The sequence below is a fragment of the Triticum urartu genome, chromosome 4A, assembly GCF_056163025.1.
Source record: "Triticum urartu cultivar PI428250 chromosome 4A, HENAU_Tu73, whole genome shotgun sequence".
NCBI lineage: Eukaryota > Viridiplantae > Streptophyta > Magnoliopsida > Poales > Poaceae > Triticum > Triticum urartu.
The window spans coordinates 424,049,452-424,059,049 of record NC_141876.1 but is presented as its reverse complement, the minus strand read 5'-3'; positions in this window follow the sequence as shown (position 1 = coordinate 424,059,049).

The window sequence follows — 9,598 nt, the reverse complement described above, 5'->3', positions numbered from 1 at the left end:
CAGGATGGGTGACCGACCGGGAAGTTGCTCCCGGGTGCGCACGAGTGAGGACAAAGTGCGCAGAAAAGACTAGTATTGATCTGTGGGGAAAGTCTAGATCCCGCCAGGAGTAATGACCACCGGCGGGTGTGTCCGGGGCGTTACACTTGATACTTTAATGCTATGGTTGGGTTTTACCTTAATGATCTTTAGTATTTGTGGATGCTTGCTAGAGTTCCAATCATAAGTGCATATGATCCAAGGAGAGAAAGTATGTTAGCTTATGCCTCTCCCTCATATAAAATTGCAATGACGACCACCGATCTTGTTAACAATTGCCTAGGATAATTCCGCACACCGATCCATCATCATTCCACACTCGCTATTTATAATATATTCTAACATTATGTTAACATCACCTATTTTTATATTTTAGTTCCGCGGTATCATGCAAAGTTATCCTCTTCATACCCACGACGTAGTTTTACTTCTCGTTTCTAGATGGAAGCAAACGTTCGGTGTACATAGAGTCGTATCAGTGGTAGATAGGACTTGAGAGAATATTGATCTTACCTTTAGCTCCTTGTGGGTTTGACACTCCATACTTATCACTTCCACCTTTTGGAAATTGCTATGATGATTCCTTGCACTTGGGGATTATCAAGCTTTTTTTGGCGTCGTTGCAGGGGAGTAATAGCGTGGGGTTGATATTCTCGTGTGTGCTTGTTTGATTTCTTCACTAAGTAGATTTTGTTTTCCCTTTTGTTTTTGTTCAGTTGTGGGTGAAACAAACAAAAATAAATAAAAATACAAAAAAATTACTTGCCTCTTATGCCTACAAAATTTTTCGAAAAGAGAAGTGATTGGAAGGTTATGCATTGGAGAAGTGAGGGTCGACCTTGAACACTTGTGTTCATGCTCATGGAAACAATGTAGAATTTTTCATGGAAGTTTCTCAAAAATAAGTATCCCCTTGTATATATTCATTGTATTATAAAAATAATGTGCCAAGGTTTGGCTTTAGAATGTTTATATTGCTTGTTTGGTGTGTGCAGCAGAAAAACAGAAACTTTTGTTGTAGTATTTTAATTTTCTTTTTTTACTGGAGCATGATAATTTACATAGTACTGCTATGCAAATTATTTAGATTGTCCTAATTGTGTAGAATTTTTGAAGTTAGAAAAGTATACGAAAGTTCCAGATTGCTACAGACTGTCCTGTTGTTGACAAATTCTGTTTTCTACGTGTTGTTCACTTATTTTGATGAATCTATGGGTTGTATCGGGGGGTATGAACCATGGTGAAGTTGGGATACAGTAGATATATTGCTAATATGAAATTGTAATGAGTTTACAACAATACCTAAAGGTAGTGATTTGCTTTATTATACTAACGGATCTCACAAGGTTTTTTTTGTTAAGTTTTGTGTGGATGAAGTGTTTGAAGATCGAGGAGTTATCGATATGAGAATAATAAGGAGAGGCAAGAGTTTAAGCTTGGGGATTGAGGGAGTCCTGGATTAGGGGGTCTCCGGACAGCCGGACTATATCCTTTGGCCGGACTATTGGACTATGAAGATACAAGATTGAAAACTTCGTCTCGTGTCCGGATGGGACTCTACTTGGCGTGGAAGGCAAGCTAGGCAATACGGATATGGATATCTCCTCCTTTGTAACCGACCTTGTGTAACCCTAACCCTCTCCGGTGTCTATATAAACCGGAGGGTTTTAGTCCGTAGGACAACATACAATCATACCATAGGCTAGCTTCTAGGGTTTAGCCTCACTGATCTCATGGTAGATCTACTCTTGTACTACCCATATCATCAATATTAATCAAGCAGGACGTAGGGTTTTACCTCCATCAAGAGGGCCCGAACCTGGCTAAAACATCGTGTTCCCTGCCTCCTGTTACCATCCGCCTTAGACGCACAGTTCGGGACCCCCTATCCGAGATCCGCCGGTTTTGACACCGACATTGGTGCTTTCATTGAGAGTTCCTCTGTGTCGTCGCCGTTAGGCTTGATGGCTCCTACGATCATCGATAGCGATGCAGTCCCGTGTGAGACTTTTCTCCCCGGACAGATTTTTGTATTCGGCGGCTTTGCACTGCGGGCCAATTCGCTTGGCCATCTGGAGCAGATTGAAAGCTACGCCCCTGGCCATCAGGTCAGGTTTGGAAGCTTAAACTACACGGCCGGTATCCGCGGAGACTTGATCTTCGACGGATTCGAGCCTCTGCCTTGTGTGTCACGCGGTCACGATGAGTACGATTTAGCTCTACCATCAGATAGTGTTCAGGAGATCGCACCGGCAGCCGCTCCGGCCCTCAATTCGGAGCCAGATGCGCCGTCCATGGACGGGTGGATGGACCCCGCCACGGAGGCCTTACCCTCAGCGGCGATCGAGCCGAACATCGACCTTACCTTACACGAGTGTAACATCCCAAATTTTAATTTTGGAATGTTATACATTAGATCATCATTGCATATCATATTTTATTTGCTTTTGGTTTTGATCCTAGAAATTCTACGCAACTCAAGGACCCACGGAGAGAGTTGGGGATTTCGTTATTTTCATATTTGAGTTTTCTCAAAAATTGAGAATAGGATCATTTGATTTTAATTATTTATCATCAATTATTTCTATTACAAAAATATGAGAGAGGGAATAAAATGACTTTCCCAAAATAAAGAAATATTGAGGATTTAATAATAAAATCAAGTAAGATTTTATTTCAGAGTTTTCCGGTATTTTATTTGAATTTAGGAAAAATGTGCGTTTTTCAAAATTGCATTTAGGCCCCAAATAAATGTTCACCTTGTGCGGCTTGATTTTAGAAGCCCGGAAAAATTTATTTCGGGATTTTTGGAGTCCGTTAAGTATTTCTTTTTATTTCTCTTCTGCGCGTAATTATTTAAAAACGCGCACCGACCTAACCGGGTCGTGTCCGACTAGGACTCCTGGCCCGGCAGGCTTTATAAGCCGCAGCCCAGCCCCGGGCCAAACCCTAGCCGCCAGCCCTGCCCGCCCTCGAGCCCCGCGCCGCCGTCGCCCGCCGCCGCCGCCGCCTCGCCGGACCCCGCCGCCGCCGACCTGTAACATCCCAAATTTTCAATTTGGAATGTTATACACTAGATCATCATGCATATCATATTTTCTTGCATTTTGGTTGATCCTAGAAATTTCACGCAACTCAAGGACCTTCGGAGGGAGTTGGAGATTTCGTTATTTTCATATTTGAGAGTCTTCTCAAATTTGAAAAGAGGATCATTTGATTTATTTATTTCATCTTCAATTATTTTTCCGATATCAAAAATATAAGAGAGGGAATAATATGACTTTCCCAAAATTGAGGAAAAGTGAAGATTTAATAAATAGATCAAGTTTTGGTTTTGCCGGAGTTTTATTTGCATTTTATTTGGATAGGGGAAAATGCGTGTTTTCGAAAATTGCATTTTAGGCCTGGAGAAAAGTTCATTTTGTTCGACTCATTTTTAGGAGTCGGGGAAAATTTACTTTAGATTTTTTTGAGTTCGTTTAGATTTTCTTTTCTGTGTTTTTCTGCGCGCGAAACCGTTTAAAAAAAACCCGCAGGCCAGCCGGGCCAAAGGCCCAGCCAACCGGCCACCGCCCTAGCCTCCCTGCGCGCCGTGCGCCAGGCAAGGCAGGCGCCAGCCGCCGCCGCCTCTTGCTCTAGCCGAGTCCGGCTAGGGTTAGCCCCTCCCCTTTCCTTTGTTTCGTTTTCCTATTCCTACTCTATTTCTTGCCCCCTACCCCAAGTCTCCTCACCCCTCACCTATATAAATACCCCAACACCCCCCCTCTAAACCCATCAAATCAAACCCCAAGCCCCAAGCCCTCCACCGCACCCCACCCCGCGCCCTACACCGCCGCCGCGCCACCCCACACCCGCGCCGCCGCCGCACTTTGCCCACGCCGCCGCCGCCCATCGCCCACGCCGCCGGAGGTTGCCCCACGTCTCTTTTCCTCGGATCGTTTTCTTCTAATCGTTCCGATTCTTTTCTTCTCTTCTGATTCGTTTTCTAGATCGGTTTTTCGTTTCGGTTTTCTTCTCCGAAACCCTAGATCGGATTTGTTTTCTTTCCGATTTAGTTGCCTTTGGACCGTTCGCCGGACCGTTCGTCCTAACGAACGTGATCACCGGATTCTTCTAGGTTAACGAACGTCCGTTCGTTTAACCGTTCTTCGTTTTCTTCTCGTCGGATTTATTCCGCGATCGTGATCTCAGATCCGATCTTCGTTCTAGTTTATCTTCTTGCTCGTTTATCGGAATCAGGTGATTCAAACGCCTGGAGTTTCGTTTTGAAACCGCCGTTCCGTCTAATCAACTTAAACAAGTTTTTGCCCCGGTAAAATTTGACCTAGTTTCAACTTGCTAGAACCGAGTTGTTTTCTTCCGCCGTTTGTTTTCGTTTTCTTTGTTCGGTTCTTTCTTTCTTTGCAACCGGAGTTCTTAAGTTGAACTTCCTGGTTCGTTCTTTTGTTCAAGTTTTACCTGTGCATTAGATGAGTACTTATTGTATGCTTGTTGTTTGTCTACGATAGATTACCCGGATTGCGCCGCCTGTTACTTCGAAACCCTAGGTCTCGCGGATCATCAGCAAGGCAAGTAACACTTTGATCATACCTTTTTTACGACCCATGTTTTATTGCATTAGATCAATCCCCTCACATTGCATGATTAGGATCTAATTAAATTGTGGGATGGGAAGTAGATGAGGTAGTACCTATTACCTGTTTATTATGAAACCTTTGGGAGTTACTTCTACGTTTGCTTATTATGCCATGCTATGCCAGTAGACGTGGATTGGGTGAGTGATATCCATGACAGATGTGAGTTGATAATTTTAATGGTTTATCTAAGGTGGCAACTTAAACACACATCTGGGTGGATTGAGGCACCTGATGTCTATCAGGACTTGCCTGTTTTATTTTGGACCGCCACCCAGGCTCAAAGGGATCATAAGATCTTTCATGCTAGAAACTTCCGTGTGCAGCCACAAGCCATTATGGGCTCTGGCATAGTTGACTAAGTTGTGCGAACTCTTACGGGGTGGACTAGCAGATGTAGGGGTTGTAGGTGGTACGGTCTATCCCACATGTAAGGTGCTAGCGCTTCTGAAAGACTGTGTCTCGGTCATCCGTCTTCTCAAACACCATGTAGTGCGAGAAACTAAACGGAGGCGATCGAGTCTTGTGGGGAAAAGTGCGCAAACCTCTGCAGAGTGTACAAACTAATCATGATTAGCCGTGTCCCCGGTTATGGACAACTTGAGTATCTAGTACTTGAATATCATGTGAATCTCATCATGTTACTTCTAATTAATGTTGTTGGGTTTTAATAATTTTTAATTGGGATTGAGAATGCTGTCAACCATTCTCGATGTTTAACAACCACCATGATAGTTAAATAAATATATTCCTTTGCAGTAGGGAAAAATTGGCTTTACGCTAAACTGTAACCATAGAGCTTTCCACCAGCCAAATATGCATATAGTATAGTTGCTGCATTCCATTACTCTCTATGTGTTACATTGCCAGCATATTCCATGTGCTGACCCGTTTTTGGGCTGCAACTTTCATGTTGCAGACTTTTCAGACGACGAGTAAGGTGTTTTTAGGTCGTGGTTCTATACTCAGTGATGCCGTTGGAGTTGATGGACCCATTTATCTTCCGAGTCTTCCGCTGTTATCGTTATTAGATGGCCTTAAGCCATATTTATTGTAATAAGTTCTCTTTGTGACAACAATGTAATAAGTGTGTGATTGCCACTCTGCTATAAATCCTTCGATGTACTGTGTGGTGTCAGCATTACTGATCCAGGGATGACACCCGAGCACAGTAGACTTGATCCATTCGGGTCGGGTCGCCACACGACCCGCCGCCGAGGTGCCTCGATTTCCGCGCCGCCGTTTTTCTCGAAAAACCGTTCGGTTTTTCCGTTGGTTTTTCGTCGGTTTTTTTTAGTTTCCGTATTTTTATTTAGATCGGTTTTTTCGGTTTAGGTTAAATAGCGAGCGTTCGCTCGTTCATTCATTTTAACGAACGTATTCGTCGTTTAGATCCGGTTAACAAACGTTCGTTCGTTAATCCGTTCGTCGTTTTTCCTTTTCTCGGATTTTTCCGCGATTATTTTCTGATCGTGATTTCTGATCCGATTTTCGTTTTAGTATAACTTTTCGCTCGTTTATCGGAATCAGGCGATTCAAGCGCCTGGACTTTCGTCTCGAAACCCTCTATCCGTCTAACCAACTTAAAGAAGTTTTTTCCACTGTAAAAATTTCCTTAGATCCAGATTAGTAGAACGAAGTTGTTTTCTTTCGCCGTTTGACTTTCGTTGCTTCGTTCGATTTGATTCTTTTTGCAAACCGGAGTTCTTAAGTTGAACTTTTTGGTTAGATCTCTGACTTGAGTTTTACCTGTGCATTAGATGAGTACTTATTGTATGCTTGTTGTTTGTCTGCGATAGAATACCCGGAGTGCGCCGCCTGTTACTTCGAATCTCTAGGTTTCGCGGATCATCAGCAAGGCAAGTAACACTTGATCATACCTTTCCTACTACCAAGTTTTATTGCATTATATCAAATCCTCAAACATTGCATGATTAGGATCTAATTAAATTGTGGGATGGGAAGTACTTGAGGTAGTACCTATTACCTGTTTATTATCAAACCTTTGGGAGTTACTTCTATGTTTGCTTATTATTGCTGTGATATGCTAGTAGACGTGGATTGGGTGAGTGATATCCATGACAAATGTGAGTTTGTTAATTAATGGTTTATCTAAGGTGGCAACTTAAACACACGTCTGGGTGGATTGAGGCACCTGGGTAATCCAGGATTTGCCTGTTTTCTTTTGGACCGCCACCCAGGCTCAAAGGGATCATGAGATTTTTCATGCTAGAAACTTCCGTGTGCAGCCACAAGCTATTATGGGCTCTAGCATAGTTGACTAAGTCGTGCAAACTCTTACAGTGGTAGACTAGCAGATGTAGGGGATGTAGGTGGTACGGTCTACCCGATCGTAAGGTGCTAGCGCTTCTGAAAGACTATGTCTCGGTCATCCGTCTTCTCAAACACCATGTAGTGCGAGAAACCAAACGGAGGCGATCGAGTCTTGTGGGGAAAAGTGCGCAAACCTCTGCAGAGTGTATAAACTAATCATGGTTAGCCGTGTCCCCGGTTATGGACATCTTGAGTATCTAGTACCTGGATTATCATGTGAATCTCAACATGTTACCCTAATTTAATTTGGTTGGGTTTTGTTTAATGATGTTTAATTGGGATTGAGAATGCTATCAACCATTCTCAATGTTTAACAACCACCATGATAGTTAAATAAATTTATTCCTTTGCAGTAGGGAAAAATTGGCTTTTCACAAAAACGGTAACCATAGAGCTCTCCACCAGCCAAATATGCATATAGAATAGCTGTTTCATTCCATTACTCTCTATGTGTTACATTGCCAGCATATTCCATGTGCTGACCCGTTTTCGGGCTGCAACGTTAATGTTGCAGACTTTTCAGACGACGATTAACGACTTTTTAGGTCGTGGTTCTATACTCAGTGATGTCGTTGGAGTTGATGGACTCGCTTATTTTCCAAGCCTTCCGCTGTTATCGTTATTAGATGGCCTTAAGCCATGCTTATTGTAATAAGTTCTCTATTGAGACACTTGATGTAATAAGTGTGTGATTGCTACTCTGTTATAAATCCTCCGAGTACTGTGTGGTGTCAGCATTACTGATCCAGGGATGACACCGGAGCACAGAGATTGGACCGTTTGAGGTCTGGTCGCTACAGAGATGGTATCAGAGCACATGCTGACTGTAGGACACGACCACTAAGCTAAAGACCTAGATCACTACCTACTCTCTTCTCTTCTGACTCCTCATCTTTTCGACTCTTTTAGGACGGCGGATGCAAGGAACAAGTTCACGGAACCGGATGAAGATACACCCTTTGGACGTCACTTGAAGGAAGTCACTAGATACCTGAACATAGGAGTACCAAGCTTCACCGGAACCTACAACGCCACTTTACCTGAAAAAGAGCGCTGGATGATTCAAGTTCAAGTTCCAGGAAGGACGTTCATGCCAGTCACTGAGCCCATAGAGTTTTCTTTTGATGCACCAACTTGGAGTCTAGGAAAGAGCATGGCAGCTCACATCGCCATAGGACGCATTGGAGAAGTCTACTGCAATGATCTCAAGGATACTATCTACCAGATTTGTGGACGCCGAGATGAGCACTGGGAGATGATCAGCACCAGGAAGGATAGGTCAATTGCAGCTTTTATCCAGGAGTTAAACCAGCACATACGACGTCAGGAGAACCAGATGTGCGCCGACATGATAGACCTGAAGAAGGCAAGGACAAGAATCAAGGAACTGGAGGAAGAACTCAAGGCTACATGTGAAGATTATGAAGAAGAAATTGAAGTATTAGTGGACAAGAATGCCGACCTAACAATGAAGATCGGGATATTTATGGGAGGCCCTACACCAGTAGATGAAGACGAAGAACCCAAGGAGATAAGCCCGGAAGACTACATCATCATCGACGACACCGATTCGGATCCAGATGATAGCGATGATGACTATGTTGATGAAGCCGGAACAGATATCATGGAGTCTGCAACCGAAGAATATTTCTAGTAGACCACCTCATCAGTAGTAGTAGTCCACCATGTAAATATTATAGTTCGAGCACTTTTGCGATAGTTAGATCGATTGTATGCCCTTGTTTGATTGAATGAATGAAGTGAATTGTTTGATTTTGCCTCATGTGCATATGGGTAGTGTACACCTCGCAATGGTTTCCAAATTATGATCCGTTTTCTTAGGCTGAACCTGCCGGTGTTTTCCAGTAGCACCGAGCCAATAGTAGCAGATGATTGGCTCCGCAAGACATCTAGAGAATTGACCACAGCAGGATGCACGGATGCGGAGAAGGTGAAGTTTGCTGCACATCAGCTTGAAGGACCCGCAACATCATGGTGGGAGAATTTCAACGCCACTTTCCCTGTCGACACTGTCACATGGGACCAGTTTCAGCAGGCTTTTCGCACTGCCCATGTTTCAGTAGGAGCTATGGCCATGAAGAAGCATGAGTTTCGCAACTTGCGCCAAGGAGGACGGACAGTTGGCCAGTACGTGGAGGACTTTAGTAAATTAGCACGTTATGCCCCAGATGACGTTGCTACGGATGCAGCTAAGCAGGAGAAGTTTCTGGAAGGACTGAATGATGAGTTGAGCATGCAGTTGATGGTAGAAACCTTCAACAACTACCAGGAGTTGGTAGATCGTGCTCTTATGATTTAAGGGAAGCAGCAGCAAATTGAAAGTCGCAAGAGGAAGTATGCACAAGGAAAGTACAATTCAGGAGCTCAGCAGAAGCCACGTTTTACCCCTAGACCGGGAGGACATTTTCAGCATACCCATGGAGGAGGTAGCTCGCACAATCACAATGGCCCCAGGAATGGTAATGGTAACGAAGGAAGCAACGGCCAGAACCGCACCAACCCATCAACCCCAGCCAAGAAAGACCTGAGCCAAGTCACTTGCTTTAAGTGTTCGAAGACCGGACATTATA